This window comes from Xenopus tropicalis, chromosome 1 (assembly GCF_000004195.4).
Source record: "Xenopus tropicalis strain Nigerian chromosome 1, UCB_Xtro_10.0, whole genome shotgun sequence".
Lineage (NCBI taxonomy): Eukaryota > Metazoa > Chordata > Amphibia > Anura > Pipidae > Xenopus > Xenopus tropicalis.
The window spans coordinates 179,091,823-179,110,557 of NC_030677.2; positions in this window are offsets into that span (position 1 = coordinate 179,091,823).

Sequence of the window (18,735 nt, forward strand, 5' to 3'; positions counted from 1 at the left end):
GACAATGTTTACCAAATCATTTTTGCAGGAACTTCTGTAGATTTATATTTTGAAAAATATGGATTATTTTAGCTCATTTTCTTTACAATTTTTTTGTGTTTATATAGTTTGTATTTATAAATCCCTACCAGTGTCTACACCTACCTGAACCAAACTCGAAAATGCAACTGTCATTGTTAATGTAGATTGTTATTAATAAACATCACAGTTTCTATCAATTCACTTAGGCGTAAGGAAAAGCATGTTACCTAGCAACTCACTTAACCCAAAGTGGTGTTATGGCGTGGAAACATTGACAGGGAAAGGGTTAAAATTAAGTATTTTGTATACTTCATGGGTTATGTTTATGTAGGCTGGTACAAAGCTTGTTCTAGGGGGGTTATTTATCAATGTTCATTTTTTTTATTGTGATTACATTTTGTGCTAAAAATCATGAATTTGAATTATGGCTCACAAAATTGAATTTTCAATATTTATTAAGTGAAAAAAATGTTGGCATCTGAATGATTGCAAGGTCATGTAGAAGTCAATAGGAGTTCTCCTAGGCAAAATTTTAACTATTGATCCAATTTGAGTTTTTACATTTTTTGGGGGGCTTGTCAACCCATTTAAAAATATTAATTCAAGGCATTTGAGTATTTTTTTAATGGTTTTATTTCATCACTTTTTTGGATTTCTTAATAAATAAGGTAACATTTAAGTTTAATAAAAATGTGAGATTATTTGTTGGTTTGGGCGGTTTTGGGTTGTTTGTCATTAGATAGTAACACACTCGTTTTCACAGCACACGTGTATAAATATCTCATCAACTGCTCTGGTTGTGCAAGCCTTCCATAGGACTGGCAGGTCCCTGTCTTCAGTAAAAATATTTTGACGGAGCTGCACACAAACAACGATATATCCAGTCGGGGAGCTTATCCCATTTATTGTGACCACCCAGATCCAGATTTTGTAAATGGGGTAAGCTCCCCGACTGTATATAACATTGTTGTGTGCGGCTCTGTCAAAAAATATTTGCTTGTCATTAGATAGTGCCATTGCTTTGACTGGTCTGGATAGCTCTGCGCTATATCACCAGGTGCAGGCATGTTTGATCCCATAAAATTAGGGTTTCAGACAGGAGGCCAGAGAGTTAAGCTTAGATAGAAGCTTTCACAGAAGCTCAAAAAATATATAACAATAAATAATCCAATAAAAAAGTGAAACTGAGGCATCATTTTCTTAATAGATAGATAGAAATTTCAGTGATTTAAAACTATATACAATTACCAAGAACTTGCCAGCCACTAATAGCATTTATCATCATACTGTATTTAGTATCATAGAGCTATCAGTGTTGATAGTCATCTGCTCTCAGAAATAACAGGGACAGCTTCTCCCTCACTCAACCCAGGAGCCACTCGATCAGAATATTAGAATATTTGTTAAATTTGATTGTAATGTGTTATTTATTGTATTGGGTATTTGCATTATTCCCACATTTAAATGACCTATCCCATAATGATAAAATGTATTATGCATGGAATAAATAACAGAAGTATTATTGTTCTGATCATTACATATTTACTTCTCTAGTTCTTTGACTGTTTTAACATATATAAGGACAAATCAAGTAAGCTGTATTGCATGACTGATTTGTATGATATATAGAAAAATGTAGAAAAACATACTATGCTAATACAGTCAATCTTCTACAAAGCAGCGGGAGTTACATTTGCACTTTCTCTTAACTACAAATTCATTTAACTGCTTTTTTAAAGAGTACTGCTGGCTCTTAAATGAATGACATCCCCATAAGGGGCTTGAGCAAAAGGCAATCACTTGGTAAGTTACCACATATGGAGGCGCAATTACTGGAGAGAGACTTCTATTTCAAGGTGAGACAATCTGTCTTGGGAACAAGCTCCTGGGAAGTGCAAGTGAGGCTTTGACCACAAACTTCTGACTTCTGAGTAATTCTAACTCCTAATTATACAGAAGAATAAAATGAGAAGTTTTTGAGGTGTTATGGATAATCATTTCGAGAACTTTAACTTGGTCATACTTCTTTCCTTTCATGGCTTCATAATGAGAAAGGAATTCTCTAATTAACTCCTTTCTGTTAATTATTGTTTGAGAATAAAAAGTTTAGAGCATACAGTGAATATAATTAGTAAACACGATATATAATAAACACGTAATATTATTTTACCACTCTGCATGAATGATTGATTATAATCCTGGCAGTAAGTACCCAATATTCTGTTATATTCTAAATAAACTGTAATTCATACACCAGAAATCAACTGGGCACAATACAAGAATATTGACTAGAGTGTCAATTAAAGAATAGTTGACCATTTGCAGTACCATACCTTTGGCACATCAGACCCCCTGCAAAAAAAAAAATTATGATTGGCTCAGCATGAACAGTCCTCATCCCCCACACCCCCTCCCAGCCCATTTGCGATGGATCTCCCAGCTAGCTATGTTAAAGGTAAGGACTGGGGAGGGGGGGACCCTGCTTGCTGTATAGGTAGTTATGCCACTGAATATTAGGTACCTTATAAAGTTTATATGGGGAATTTGTAAAGATTTAGAGAAAATAGTGTTTTTTAATTTATGTGACATTTATTTGTTTATAATAACTTGAGGTACAAATTCTTGACCAGATGCTTCATGTTAGCTCTTTTACTATTTATTCAGATGCTATATATTTTTTAGCATTTATATTTTTTTTTCCAATTTACTATTGATTGGGATGGGCAGTATTTATTATATTTTATTGCTATCTTTAAATAGGGTTGACCAGCGGGAGGCTTGCAGGACAGATGTGGCCCTTCAAGTGATTTTTAAGACCCCCACCCTGTCTAAGAGCTTCCTACACATCTTTGTATCACAATTAATGTAATATAATCCAATGTGGCATTTGGCCTATAATCCTTAATTCAGCATGGAAAAAGTTGAACAGCAATGTTAATCAATTAAGGAAAGAGCAGAGGGAAGAATGAATAATTATCTTGAAAGAGTAGAATTAAAGCATCTTTATGGTGTTTCATACCTCCCAACTGTCCCGATTTCCGCGGGACAGTCCCTCTTTTAACAGCTCAGCCCACAGATCCGGATTCTTGCTGAAAAGTCCTTAATTTCCCTTTGATGTCCTGCACTGAATACTAAAAAAGATACAAACTTAATTAAAAAGTAACTTTTGGCAGAGAGCCCAGAAATCTTAACAAGCCACACCTGCACTTAGATACAATTGTAACTAAGAAGCTAAACAGGTCTCTTGGGGGAACTGAGACTCACAGCTTAAAGGGCAATTTCACCTTTTTAGCAAAACTGTAATAACGCATAAAATGACCCCAAAACCCCCAGAAATGTGTTCAAACTTTAAATAACCTGCCAAATTTAATAAAATGGGACGTGGTCAAAGAATTTTGCTGTGCTACTCGCAACAATTCTTTTTGTCCTTCTTTTCATTTTTCAAATGCTAGGAGATATGGTGTTTGTATTTATAGACAAGTACATATTTTTCTCAAAGGGACACTATCATCAGTCTATAAGAATTTAAGTTATTAATCATAGATAAAATTAGAGTTGAGTTATGGTACTTCATTGGGTATCCGGAGTTATGGCTGCTCGTGTATATTAAAATACTACGTGACAGGGATAGGAAGATTAAGCAAAAACCAAAGAAAAAAGACAATCCAAAAGAGAAATAGAGTAATAGAAGGACAACACAGGGATGGGACAACCACTTTGTAGGTCATTGTGTCTACCTATTTGAGTGGGATATTAATTATGCAATTTAAACCTTTGACAAAATAATGTAAAATCATAGATTAAAAAAAAAAAAAAAAAACAATCTTTCAATGATTAAGTAATAATAGAATTTTAAGTTAGACCAAAAGTGATGGCTCTCCTTTGCTTTGAAAAGTGAATAATGATTAATAGTACAAGGTAATAAGAGAAAGTGCTTTTGGAGATTAAAATGCCTATCTATAATTTATTTCCAGTCAATCCAATGACCAATGCCTCTGTTTCTTGTTCTGACCATCACTGTGTCTTTTATTTCACGTTATCCCTATAGGCAGCACCTTACAATTGCACTAGTGTATTATAGCTATTTATACAGAGGAAGAACCTAATTCTCTTGGGAGTAATCAATATTTAAATGATTTTTAGCAGACAGTTATTGAGATCCAAAGTATGGAAAGACCCCTTATCCAGAAAACCCAAGGTCCAGAGCATCCTGGATAACAGGTCCCATACCTGTATATAGTTTATATATGTGAGTGTATAGATAGGTCAGTAAAAGAGGGTGTACAGGTATATATGCATTTTGGGGTTCATTGTAAGGGGTGGAATTTGACAGACTTTGGTCTTTTTCAACTCAATGAATCAGAAATACATTTCACAACCTATATTTTATAAACGTACTTTCAGTATTAGTTTACATTTCACTCCCTTCTGCTTTAATGTATCAGTCACCGGGGACTAACCACCTGTGGAATTTGTTTTGATACACATGTCAGTGTGTAGTGGTTTATTTAAAAAAGACCCCTGCAGACAAAGATTCCTATATAGCAAACCTGACTGCTGGTAGGGGGGAAGTTGGGGAAATGTATGAAGAAGTTTGGAATGAAGGGTCAGATATATATCATATTAATACAGTATATTATTCTAATTAGACATATATAGTTTAATGAGGAAACTTATCTGATTTCATTTAGTTCCACATTTCCCCATAGACTTTATAGAATTTCCCTTTTCTCTACACAATAAGTTTTCCACTTGAATTTAATCTTCCCAAGTGTTTTCAAAATAGGTAACACAGCATATTATAGAAGTATACAATTCAAAATACAAAAAGATGTGTCACCTGCTTTAAGAACATAAGAAAGTTCCAGTACAGAATTCACACATTGCTAACTCAGAAGCCTCTAAAGCCATTAATTCACAAGCAACAATTTAAAATCAAAATTTAAAAAAAAAAAAAAAAAAAGTGACACTCTGGTGTGAATCAAATTTTCATTTTTTTAAATAAATCCCTACTATTCAAGGTTTTAAAAATTACTTGCACTTTTTTTAATTACATTTGCATTTTTCTCCCATTGGGAAAAAAACAGCAACTCAATTTTAGATAAATCTGCCCCTAAAGGTTAGGAATAAATTGATATGGAGAATAAGAGTTTGAGAGAAATTTAAGAAAATAAAGTTTGTCCAAATCTAGTAACCTATAGCAACCAATTAGAAGTGTGTGTTCAAACAGCTGACCAGTATAATTTCCTTCCGAATGTAGCAAACTTTTATTATTTTTATTTTATTTTATGATAGTATACCCATGTATAAAGCATCTGATACTATCTTCACTTGTCCGATAAACTGGCTGTGGTGCTTACCTTCTAGCTATATTTTTGCTGTCAAATACCCACTTATTTACCTTTATATACACGTAGGGGCAAATTGATCAAAATGCGAGTTTAGCACTTAATATATAAAAACTCACCCACATTCTATTTATTCCTACGGAATTTTCAAGAGTGTGTTTATGAAATGGTGAGTATGGTGATAAATATGCTTCCAAAAATCCCATAGGAATTAATAGAATGTGGGTGAGTTTTTATGTATTGAGCTCTAAACTCAAATTTTGATAAATCTGCCCCATAGTGTGGTAGAGATGCAGGCTTTGGGCACAAGCAGCAAACATGAAGAATCTTGGGTACCTTTAAGATATGGAAAGTCACAGTGGCATCATTTGTTTAAGTACAAGTACAGTGCCAACTTTAAGTTTAATGGCCCACAGCACATAGTGGTAGAAATGCAGTGCCAACTTCTTGTTTAATGGCCCAGGGCACATAGCAGTATACAGTAAATGCAGTGCTAGCTTTAAGTTTAATGGCCCAGAACACCTGACTGAACAAAGCAAAATTACCAAGTTGCTGACAATTCAGATCTATCCAAAACTATAACTTACTACATCTTTTATAGCCCTTTAAAATGGTCACTGTTGGCCTGTAAGTGAAGAACCACATTGGCTGATGATGGTTTTAGGGCTGAGTAACCCCGTTTTCACAAATTCATTCCAATACCTGCTTCTTACACTTCTAGGTGTTCCAACAGATGAATGAATGTGTGAGATGCAGTGCTGCTTCGTTCTTCAATAACTTCCCCGTATTATAAATAATGCTTTGTCCAAAGTAAAATTTTGTGTCTTTCACTCTATTTTTCCATGTTAACCTCAAAACATACATGTCTGTACATCTCTCTGCATATCCCTTTCTCTCTTTGTTTTTTATTCTCCTCTTAGAATAAAATGGTGTTCAGCTGCTCAATCCAAACACATTCTGATAATGTAACAAATGTTTCAAATCATTAATAATTTTCAGGCTGTCAGGCAAACGTTCTTGTTGAATGAGGTAAACGTTCATTATTCCCCAGTTTGATGTTTCCTAAACCAACCACTTAGGGGCAATGTATCAGTATCTGAAATTGTTGGTTTTTTTTGCAATTCAAAATGTGGCTGCAAATATATTCTAGTTTGAGTCTGAATTCAAATGAAAAAGCTGCCACATAATCCCTGTGGTGACTCTATAGAATACAATGAGGTGGCATCTAAAGCATTCAAGCAAGTTGATGATTTTTTTAGATTTTATAGCCTCACTGAAATGATATTTAATGATTTTTGTTAGCAACTGACCTTTTCAAACTCTGTTTCTTTTAACCGATTTTAGTCTTCTTCTATTGTAGCATTCCCCCCCCAAAAAAAGGCTTGTCACATATTCTTTCCTCTGGAATCACAATTTTTTTTGTCCTTTGACCTTTCATTAATGAATTTTTGTCCTTTGACCTTTCATTAATGAAATTAGTGGTGAACCTCCTCTATCATAGGATTTATTACAGACCAATTCAGACCACTTTATTATGTATGATGAACACATATGTTGTTTATACACTGGGTGTACTTGCTTTACTATATTTAGCACTGGTGAATGCTACACATTTATGCTTGCTAAAGGGCCTCTGGTAGGCCAAAAATGTTGCTACTTTGTATGTTGCTTTTGTATCTAATAAAAAGTTGTCCATTCAATACAGTGTGCTACAATGTAATCTACTACAGTTGACTATTATTGACCACAGACAAGTGGGTGTACTAACTGCAAGCACTTTTCAACAGAAAGGTTTAGTAATCTTATAAGATTAGAAAACTCTTTATTATTGAATAAAAAGACACATTTCAGTATATTTAGTAATATGCAAGAATAGAGCTCCCTGCACACCAAAGGGTTAAGAAATGGGCCTTGACCTTGGTTAGGAAGGACGAGATGAGAGGATAGGTTATACTAGAGTAGGGATACCTCCTACTGCCTACCTCCTTTTCGGTGGTATGCAGCGCAGGAAGCAACATCCCGCTCTCCCACCAAGAATTCTGGATAACAGGTCCTTTACCTGTACTAGGTACTGTCATATTATTAAAGGGCAAAAGGAAATTATTTTTAACAATTTTATTTATTTGATTTAAAAGTAGTCTATGGGAGACGGCCTTCCAGTAATTTGGAGTGTTCTGGATAACGAGTTTTCAGATAACGGATCCCATACCCGTAATAATAAAACAGTACATTGTACTCAATGTTAACTAAACAGCATGAATCCATAACGGTGGCAAAACAATCCTATTGGGGTTTTAAAACATTTTTACTAGATTAGAATTATGGTGGTCCAGAATGACCCCCTATTTGGAAAACCCCAAAGCATTCTATATTATACATCCTATACCTGTATGTGTATCTATATTGCATATATTGCATACACTGAACACCTTAATTGAGCTCAAAGTAAGTAAAAAATTCCCATATATATGTGTAGGGAGCCATAGTTAATATTGCCCTATGGCTTTAATCCCTACAATTTTTATTTCTCCTTGTTACTGGCCAAAGACCCATGTATCTAGTTTGATATTAGCATGTTGTGCCTTATTGGTTAATAGGTAGACCACTCCCTTGCACTCTAATATAGTGCTTAGCAATGGGGTGGATCTTCCTCTTTGGCTGCATCTGTTGACTCAGGTAGAAGTTCCACTGAGCTTGGGATCAACAGGGCCCCAGTAAACCATCTACCCTAGATAAAAATCTAATGAAGTTGAGGAACAGGGACCCCATGAATGAGTTTGAGCAAGAGAAGGATAACACATTTTATAGCACTTTCTAGGAAAGTGAGAGAGTTAGTTTGGTTAGAAAGAGCAGTTTATGGCTCCAAACAGGAGAGATTAGCTGGGAGTATTTTCCTCTATAGGCTCTGTTGCCTTAGTGTAGGGCAGGGCTGGAACTAGGGGAAGGCTGAAAAGGCGTGTGCATAGGGTGCAATGCCGGGGGGGTGCTAGGCACATGCCTCTTCTACTCCCCTATTCCTTGCCCTTTTCCCCCCACAACTGCTTCTTTATGCCAATAGCACGGTTGTTTGCTGGCTTATTCTTATTCACTGTACGCGCTCCCCCCTCGCTGCCAGCGCGCTGACAGAGTAGGGTAACTCAACGGGAGAGGGGCGGTGCTGTGGCCGAGCTGGCCAGCCGGGCTGCCCAGGGCACGCGGCCGCCCAGGCTTGGCACTGGTGTAGGGCCACAGTTAAGACACAGTTGTCAGGTCAGTTCTTATCCCCGAACCACCGTCGGCTGTTTGGGATCCCTTAGGTATACATCCTAAGGATACTTATCCAGACTACTCTCCACAGTGGTGCTGTGCTGTTTGGCTGTCTTTACCCTGCTCACACACTGCTGAGGTGGGATAAAATGGTGGACACCATCCCTTTCTACCTTCTTGCTTAATCCATCTTGTGAGTAACCCTGTGGATCATTTGTCTAAACTAGTTCAGGTCTGTTTTACTGCAAAAGAACCTTTTGGCACCCATTCTTTCATTTACTTTGCACACAGCCCAAGTTAGTTGTAGTTGCTCTACATCCCCTTGAAATTTACATGTAGCAAAAGCCCATCTTGTGTGTTAGAGTCCTATGTACCCCATGCTCTAAAGCCTATCTAGCTGTATTGTCTGTTTTCACAGCATTTTTTTAATTTAAAATGTAATTTCTTACTTTTGATCGTCTACTGAATGGGGTATTTTTTTTATCCAAAGCTTTAGTACAAAGAGTTGTTTGACAATATATCACTTACTTGGTGACTTGTGTTCATGATCCATTGCTTTACCTATGTTACCTAAGGGGTTAAACGAAAATACTTTTCATTAACCTTTAACAACTGCAAATTCATTTTCTCAAATAAATAAATGCCTCTAGTTGTTAATTCTCCACCATAATGCACTTACATGGCAATATACTGGTGTTCTCTTACATAAATCTTACAGTTCTTCACACCCGAGTTTCAAGATTATATCAATGGTATATTTCAATGTAGTAACCATTGTTTGCTGTTTTTTTTAGGACACTCAAACAGCTGTGAAAATGATAGAAGTTAAAAATTAGCATTTGCATACACCCATGCACATATGCCATATTTTATACCAGACTAAATTTATTCTTCACTAGTTAAATCCCAAGCAAATCCTGAAATAAAAAAATAACACTACTAAAAAAGAAGTCGAAATAACAAATTCATTTAGAAGTGTCTCTGATTAGAAACAATACTTTTATATATTTGAAGCCCAGGTGCAGTCAGGTGCTTTATTATACATTACACAATCAAAGTGTATATGACAGTGCCTAATGTAAGTGGTTATAGCCCAATATATAATTGTTACCACACCATGATTGGTTGCAAACACTGCAAAAAAAATTACATTTTAAAAAGTTAAAGAAAATTTGAATTTTTTCTAATCCTTGTACTTGTATCTCAGCACAGATGTTGTGACAGAGATGAGTTAAAGATGACAGATTGGTGCTCCTCCATTTGTTCTTTCTGCATAGAAACCTCCAAGTAACCTAATTGAGAGAGTTTCAGTATCAAGGCATGGCAACATAATATACGATTATTTTCTCCTGGCTCCGTGTCCTCGGTACTTGGACTGCCCTTGGGAACACAGATGCAAACACTAGATGGAAAATATGTTTTCAGAGATACACAGTAGAGCTGTAATTTTTAAATACCAAACACAATTTTATGGCTCAAATATCCTACTGTTTTGTAGAATGCAAAAATGTTTGTGGGTTAAAGTAGATTGGCAGCGGGATACTATATATTGGGATCTATTTTATACCTTTTAAGTGTCACATCTCTGTGTCTTTATAGTAAATGAATTTTTAAGTTAATGTTGAAGTATATCATGCATTTCTAAACTGAGCTGTACTGTATGACTTGAGCTGCACAGCATGACAGTGTCTGGGCTAGCTAATTCTGCTATGCAGTCAGTTACACAGTGCTCATTGAACAGAGTGTTTGTCTGCTAGGGTAGATGCTGGGGACCAGGGTGTGGAGAAAGGAGAATGTTCTGATAAGTGAGACCCTATTATAACACATTTAATGTACCCCCCACCCCCGGCCATTACCTCTGCAGCAAGGGAATAATATGTTTAACCACAAACACATCCCAAAATACTTGGGACACTGGGTTTTTTGATAATGAGTTCACAGATATGAGATTTGTTAACCAGATTGTTTTGGAACTGGGGTTTACCGGATAAGGGTTTTTTCTGTAATATGGATCTTCATGCCTTAAGTCTACTAAAAAAAATCATATAAACATTAAATAACCTTTATCCACAAAACCCCAGGTCCCAAGCATTCTAGATAACAGGTCAAATGCCTCTATGCTCATTACCAATTTGCCTCCAATAAGGATTAATTGTATTGTAGATGGGATGAAGTACTGTTTTATTATTACAGAGAAAAAGGAATTAATTTAAAAAAAAATTAATTATTTGATGAAAATGGATTGTTTGGGAGATGGCCTATTAAAAATTCAGAGCTTTCTGGATAAGGGGTTTCCAGATAACAGTATATGGACCATATGCTTCAAGACTACTAAAGAAATGTAAACATTAAAAAACCACCTAATGTCACATAGGGGCACATTTATCAAAGTCCGAATTTCGGACCTAAAATAGTACGAGTACAAAAAATTCGTATTATTAACGAAAATTTTTGATGTGTGTAAATGTTACAAAAAATTGTATCATTTCGATCAGAAAATATTGTGGTACGATCCGAAAGTTATGAAATTTTCGTATCCGAACGATCATAAACGGCGCGAAAAATTTTGACTTTGACATTACAGGCAAAAAAAGATTTTAAGTGCCGTGGAAGCCAAGTTAAACATCAAATATGGGAAAAAGGAGGAAATTGTTTAGCTATTATTAATGGCCTAATAGCATGTCCTATTGTTTGCCTATACTCTATACTTTGCCAATTAAAAGAAATCACTAAGAGCAGTGCCTGACACACGATTTGCTTCAACTGAAGCTTTCTCTTTTGACTAAGCTTATATATGGGAAATATTCAGTGAAATGAAAGATCAAGGGAGGCAGCTAATATCTTTTTAGGAAAACATCTTGTATGCAGGCATAAATCCAACTCTGTTAGGGTGATTGTAAAACCTGAATTGCATTCAATTTAATGTTCAATGGAAACAAGAGCCTTTGCCAAGGAGGTGTCACACTTGCATACAGAAGGTGGTAAAGGTGATTGAATAAAGTCTCTGGAGGTATTGGATTACATCTTGTAGAGACAATATCACTTAGGGAGCCAGAAAGTTACCATAAGTGTAATGCAATTGTAAGGCTATAGAAAACTGGGGCTACCCAGGGCTCCCGAAGCCATTAGCTTTACAAATAAAACTTTTGTATGAGACTCTTTTTCCTCAAGTGTGGACTCTTAGATATATATATATATATATATGGGCACCAGTGCTTCTTTGAACTTAAACAATAAATGCTTTATCAACTTAATACACATAGAAGTACTTTAACATCAAGGTAGCAAGATCGCACAAGTGCCAGGCATATCTGGCATGTGTTCAGTTATATATTCCACAATACTTTGCTCCTCAGGTTCAACCAATGAACAGAGTATTAGTTCAGCTCGGAATTGTCACCCCCAACCTTAGGATTTTCTTTCAAGGGGAACCTATGCAAGCTACTGTAGTCCCTGGGTCTGTACATGTGGTCCCTACTCTGGACATTCAAACAGCCAGGATTCTAATCCTTACTAAATCTTGGAGTCTCAGACTGCTGTTATAGCTAACTCTGAACCTTCTAGCTAACCCATGTGACCTATGAAACAGTGTAACACTTACTAGGCCCTACTTAACCTAGGTTCCAATGCTCCCCCACTCATGTGCTCAGATGGAATCTTTCTAAAAAGGACCCAGAGCCTATGGATGCTCCAGCTATTCTTTAGAACAGTGACACCCTCTGGCCAGTCTCTGAGCTGCCAGGAGCATACTTTAACATAGAAACAGGAACTTAGGTCACTTCTGTAACTAAGGACCCTCTTAGCTGTCTAGAGGACTGCCTGAACAAAGAGGTAGCTATTTTACTATTCCCCTAAACAGTATTAGTGTCAAGCCTTCAAACATGACATGGTCTTATTTGTACAAGTAGGCAAAATAACATTTACAGTGCCTATTTATCTTGCAACTATTTACATAAGTAGGTTATACATAGATATTTGTAGCATAATTCATTCTCAGCCCTTAAATGTCAGTTAATCACTGATTTGAGCATGGAGGTGATTGTCATAAGGAAAGGGAAATGAGGCTCTGCATTAGTTTGCTCCAACCTCCCTGCAATTAACTTTAAATTCATACACCATCTAAATATCAGTTAGCTTTACTTGGAAAATGTCTTCCCATTTTCTCCCACGAGTAGCTGTTTTACCATTTTAGACATGTGCTGCACATTTCCCTTTTCATTGCCTGAAGCCTATTGACATTTCATTTTTAAATTTAAGACCTACTTTATATATATATATATATATATATTTTATATATGTATAAGAAAATAATGTTTGAATTCTCCAAATTAAATAATATTGTGTCAGAAAGATACTGCGCTTCTTTTACGGGTACAGTAACTGTTTCCACAGCAACAAAGTTTTTAAGAGAACAAAGAATGAAAATGGTTTCTGTCGGATGATTTTTTGCTCAGTCTGGAATTGACATTCAGAAAAATTTCTTTCCCCAATAAATGTATTCAACCGTGATCTATTCCTAATTTTTCCCCATTTTAAGTTCATATCTATTCTTTATAGCTGTTACACCTAATCATTTGGATTTTTTTAATGTTTTTTTTTGGAGGCTTAAGGTATGGAGATACAAATTACAGAAGATCCCTTATCTGAAAAACCCCAGGTCCCCAAAATTCTGGATAACAGGGTCCTATACCTGTACCTAAATAATAAATATTTAGTATTAATTAATAAATATTGTTTGGTTATAAGGATATGTGTGTGTGGTTTACTTTAAGCTATATATCAAAACAGGAAGACAAGGGAAGGTATGAAGGCGCCCTCCTCCTTTCTCCCCATACTTTGCATGTCAATGACGTGCAAGATAGGGAGTGATAGGAGAAGGCTGCATTAGGCCCTTGTCCTTACCGCAGGAGGTAATGACAGGACAGGAGAGCACCTTCTGTTGCTGCTCTTGGCAGGGAGCCAAGCACTCTCTGCAATGAACATACACCTTGGGTGCAATTGCGCTTTGAATGAGCACTAAGGAGTGCACTCTTGTACCCATTAGTGCTTTTGCACTTTTACCCAAAGGCTTTAAGAATGTGCCCTATAGTGTCATCTATGTATACTGTGCCCCACACAATCAATCAAGTACAGGGGCCATAACCCTCTCCTGAATATAACAAAAACCTACTGCTGGGAGATATAACAAAGCAAAGATGGAAAGATGAGCAGACCCTCAGCACAATGTACTACTCAGAATCTCCCACTGAAAGAACAGCTACACTGTAGCGCAGCCAGGGGCCAGGAAGCTCCATCAGTGTTTTTCCCCATATTTCTTCTATTCTTTAAATCCCATCTCTTAGTTCTGGGTAGTAGGGTTATGACATAGTGCTTATAAAGGACATATCCACAAAGCTTTTTGCAAGTTTGATGATGGGTACATGTAAGTGTTGCCATAGTTCTGCGGCTCTATCTCTTTAAGTTATAAAGAATGCCTATCATGCTTTATATGGATATATCTACAGTTTGGACCATTGGAGCATATTCAACCTGTAGATTATATACTTAATATGGTAATTAGATTCTTGCTTGGATTTCAGTTATATTTTTACTCCCTAAAGGTTTGTGGATTCACTGCCATTTTTTTTAATTAAAATAATAAAATTATGGATGGATCCTCATCTTAAAAAAATCTTAAATCTTGTGTAATGTGTCAAATCAGCTTAAGGAGTGTGAGTGCTGTGATAAGTTTTTGTTTTGTAATGTTTTCTGGAGTAGGTATTAAATCATTTATCAGCTTTAACCTCAGCACAAGATGAACTGAAGATCACAATACATTTCAAAATAATGTCTAAAAACATCATTTGAGGTGCTGAGACACATAGGATAATAACAATAAAGCTTTGTAAATTGTTGTTATTCTATTAACGGAACAAGATGCATGCTGATATACTCCCTCTAAGGTAATCAATTTTGTTTTCTTTGTTAAAGGGGAGGCATGCTGCTTTCACAGTGGGATATTAGGAAGCTAGACTACTTGTGTCTCTTGGTTATTAGATTAGGATCCATCATATTGTTTTTGTTTTTAGTTTACACTGTCGCGCCAACATATCATGCCTTAGTTAATATAATTATGCTCTCCCTCAACAGACTTGCATTTCCATAAATACAGAACACTTCTGTGTGCCATATTCTCAACAGATAATTAATTTTGTAACAAATCATGACATATTATTATGCAAAATCACTAGGCCACACAGTCCACATAAGGTGAATAGGATGGGTTTGGCTTGCTTTATCATTTTCACTTCTTGGAAATGATAGACCATTGTGTATAATATTGTTTGTATGATCAGCATCCAGTTGAGTTGTGAAATTGTTTTCTTTCTTTAATAATTAGCAGATGGAGTGTGAGTTATTGCCACATGATTTGCATTCTTGCATAAAAAATATGGAGTATCTAACTCGCTGATGTTGCCATTTTTTCACCTCCTTATTCTGTGCAGCTGTGCTAATACAGGTATGGGCCCTGTTATCCAGAATGTTTGGGACCTGGGGTTTCAGATAAGGGGTCTTTCTGTAATTTGGGTCTGTATACCTTATGTTTAGTATCTTAGTTCTGATCAAATACAAGGTACTTTTTAATTACTGCAGAAAAAAATAAAATTATTTTAAAAAATTAGAATTATTTGCTTATAATGAAGTCCAAGGGAGATTGCCTTCCTGTAATTTGGAACTTTCTGAATAACAGGTTTCCAGATAATGGATCCCCATATATGCAGTGTTGCCATGGCGGCAGCCATTCAAGTTGAAACATGCCTATAGGGCAAATGTTTATCTGTCTGTATTTGACAAAGTGACCAGCAGTTGATTGTAGCAGCATTTCATACTCTATTATAGTATACACCACCTGGTTGACAGGCTACTGGATGGGCATCCCATTCCATGCAGTTTAACCTACAGAGCTAATATATATTATAACTATGGTGTGCAATTACTGAGAGTCTGGAGTCAAAAAAATGTGTAAATGTCTTCTGTAGGAGATCCAGAAATGACCACACTTCATGCTGAATACTTCAATGTCAAAACAACAACAAAAAATGTATTTTATAATGTAATGTAATAGTGATTGAAAATATAGTAATATACTAATTTGATAGGATCAGAATTTGGTGGGATTAGGCAACTTTTATTCTTGTAAAAAAATATCTGGGCAACTGGAGACCTTTGTCCTAACTGACCCCACAATTTAGCTACTGATATACAGTACTGTATTTAGCTTTCATCAAAAGTAGAGTTTTCCTCCAGACAAGAAGACGTTTAAAGACTTCTTCAGTCCCAGTTTATGGGGAAAGGCCAGTAATGGAATTTTTACTTTTTAACTCGCACAAAAAGGAGTGTTTACTGTATCCCATCAAGTCTCTTTATACAGTAATAATTGGTCTGCTGGGTACAGGCAGGTTATTCTGTATCAGGCATCTATATAATTTATCAGTATTGAAGTTTGCTACACAATCCGTCAATAAGACTTTTTGGAGCAGATTTGAAATTGATTTGTGAATTTACAGTACTGAGGAAGCAGAGAGGAATCCAGGTGTGAGATGCCATCTAAGCTTGAAAGAAATATTCGTCTACAGCTGACAAATTTTCCCAGGACTCTGATGATCTATAGTCAGATGATCTTTTGTGATGTTCTTTAGTGTCTGTGCCAGCAGGATCATCAAGCATCTGCAGCGCTTGGGGAATCATTGTTGTCCTTTGTGTAACAGGGTACTGGTATGGGCTTCGGAGTTACTCAGACTCTCTTTTTGTACTTTCCGAGGTGCAAAGACTTGTATAAAAATACTGTTAAAATGGATTTAGAGGGAAAACTACATTTTAATATTTGCTCATTTTAATTGCCCCATTGTTAGTAAATATAGAGGAAATAGAGCTAATGAGCACAGACGTCTACAACAGGCTCCTACTTACTGTTTCATATTTATTCCACTAATTTCCATAGTTCTTTCTGAATATAATAAAATGGCGGAGAACTTCAAAAGGCAAAGCTCATGGGTTCTGCTATTGCACTTATATAGGGATGTGTCCAAATAGTAAAACAATGATAAAAATATCACAACTGTATAGTTTTGCCCCCCCCCAAAAAAAATTTCAGTACATTACCCATTATTCAAATTTATATGAAAATCTAAACGTCCAGATGGGTTTCTTATTTGATTGATGTATAAACTTTGTAAAGCGCTGTCAAATAGAAAGTACACTGTAAAGGGCAAGGACTGTCATTGGTGGTCCTGCAGCGTTTACATTGGATAGCAGATAAAGTAATCCAGTAATGAATTTCAAAATGTATTATACCATTTTGGACTATTCCTATGAAACTACTAAACCCCAAAACAGGGAAAGAGAAACAGCATTAGTGAGACATTTTTTTCAAATTCTGAAAAATATTTAGGTAAAAGCTGGCTTGCAGCTAAAAAAAAAACTCTTACAGATATTGCTTTTGGATCTGGCTTTTGCAAACAAAACAACCTCAAGGACTAAATGAGGAATTTAATATGGCTTGATAACTTCGATTGATGTCAATATGTAATGGTCATAATACTTACTTTGTTGCTAATTCTTTGTAGGTATTATCAATGAACAAGTCACTATCCATATGATACTGATTATATGATGCATATGATATGGACTACTTTGGTATGGACTATGCACAAAGTAAAAAGGTTTTTGTACATAGATTTTTAGAACTGTTAATGACACTAGTAGGTGGAGATAATAGTAATGATATGTTAGGGGTGGCGAGAATAGTAATGAAATGTTAGGAGTGGCGAGAATAGTAATGAAATGTTAAATATTTGGGATTATAAAGTACATTGGGGAATGGGTGTGTGTGTCTGACGAAGGGGCGTGCCACTGAAGAAAAGATACAAGAGAAGTAAGCCTTACCTATCATTATAACTGTTTTTGGGGGGAATTAACTTTAAAAAAAAATACTTTTCCTTTAAATAGATCAACATGAAATACGAAAAGTGTCAACACAGAACTAACTGTGTTATTTCTGTATTGACAATTTACTTAAATTTACTTTACTTCTAATGTATGAATGTAACCATATTACACCTCTCAGTTCACACATGGTATTGGTATTGTTCATTATTGCCATGGAGTAGGGTTCAACTGGATGAGTATAAGATTAGGAGGCGCATTTATCAACATTCTCAGAGGTTTAGAGGTATTAGAGGCTTTTGAAACAATCAAACAACTAATTTTCTCTAATACCATGAATGCCAAGTAATTTATTAAAACAGCCTTTTATAAAAAAAGCACAAAAAAATGAAAAAATACTAAAAAACATTAATTTTTTATTTTGCTGCACAATTAAGAGTAAAAAAAACCCCAAAAACCTCTAAAACCACAAAGTATTTGTGGTTTACAATTTGCCTTGTTACAATTTGCCTAGGACAGATCCCATGGACTTGTACATGACTGTGGCAGCTTTTAGATAGTGTAGTTTTACTTTTTCATCTGTTGCACATTTGACGCATAATAAGTGGTGTAAAAAATTGTAATTTTGAGCATAAATACAAATCGTGAAAAAAAATTGGCCCAATAATATTAATTACGTTATACAACAGGGGTTTGAAAATAAGTAGACTACCAATACCATCCTTATTTGTCTACTATTCACCTAGTAGACAAATAAGGATGTTGGAGAACCTGCAGATAATAAACATAGTTGTAGCACATAATTCCAGTTAGTAGCAGAAAGAGCAGTAAAACATTATCCTGATAAAGCTATATACAAACACATGTATAGAGTGTAATGCCTTCTTTTTACAAAGCAGTGTAGCTTACATTATTGAACTAGAGAGAGTCCAGTTATATGGAAATTATAAAAGTGCCATTTATTTATAATTTATACTATATCAATTGATACCGTGTTTTATAAAAACAGATATCCTGGGCTTTTTCAAGTTACCTATATAGCTATTCAAATTAACCTTTGCAGCTCCCACTCCAGCTCCTACTCCATTTGTTTACATCCCAATACACTCAACATTCAAGTAAAACATTCAAAGTAAAACAGAACAAAAGAGTCCAAAAAAAATAAGGGATGCTATACATTTTTCATTTCATGAAT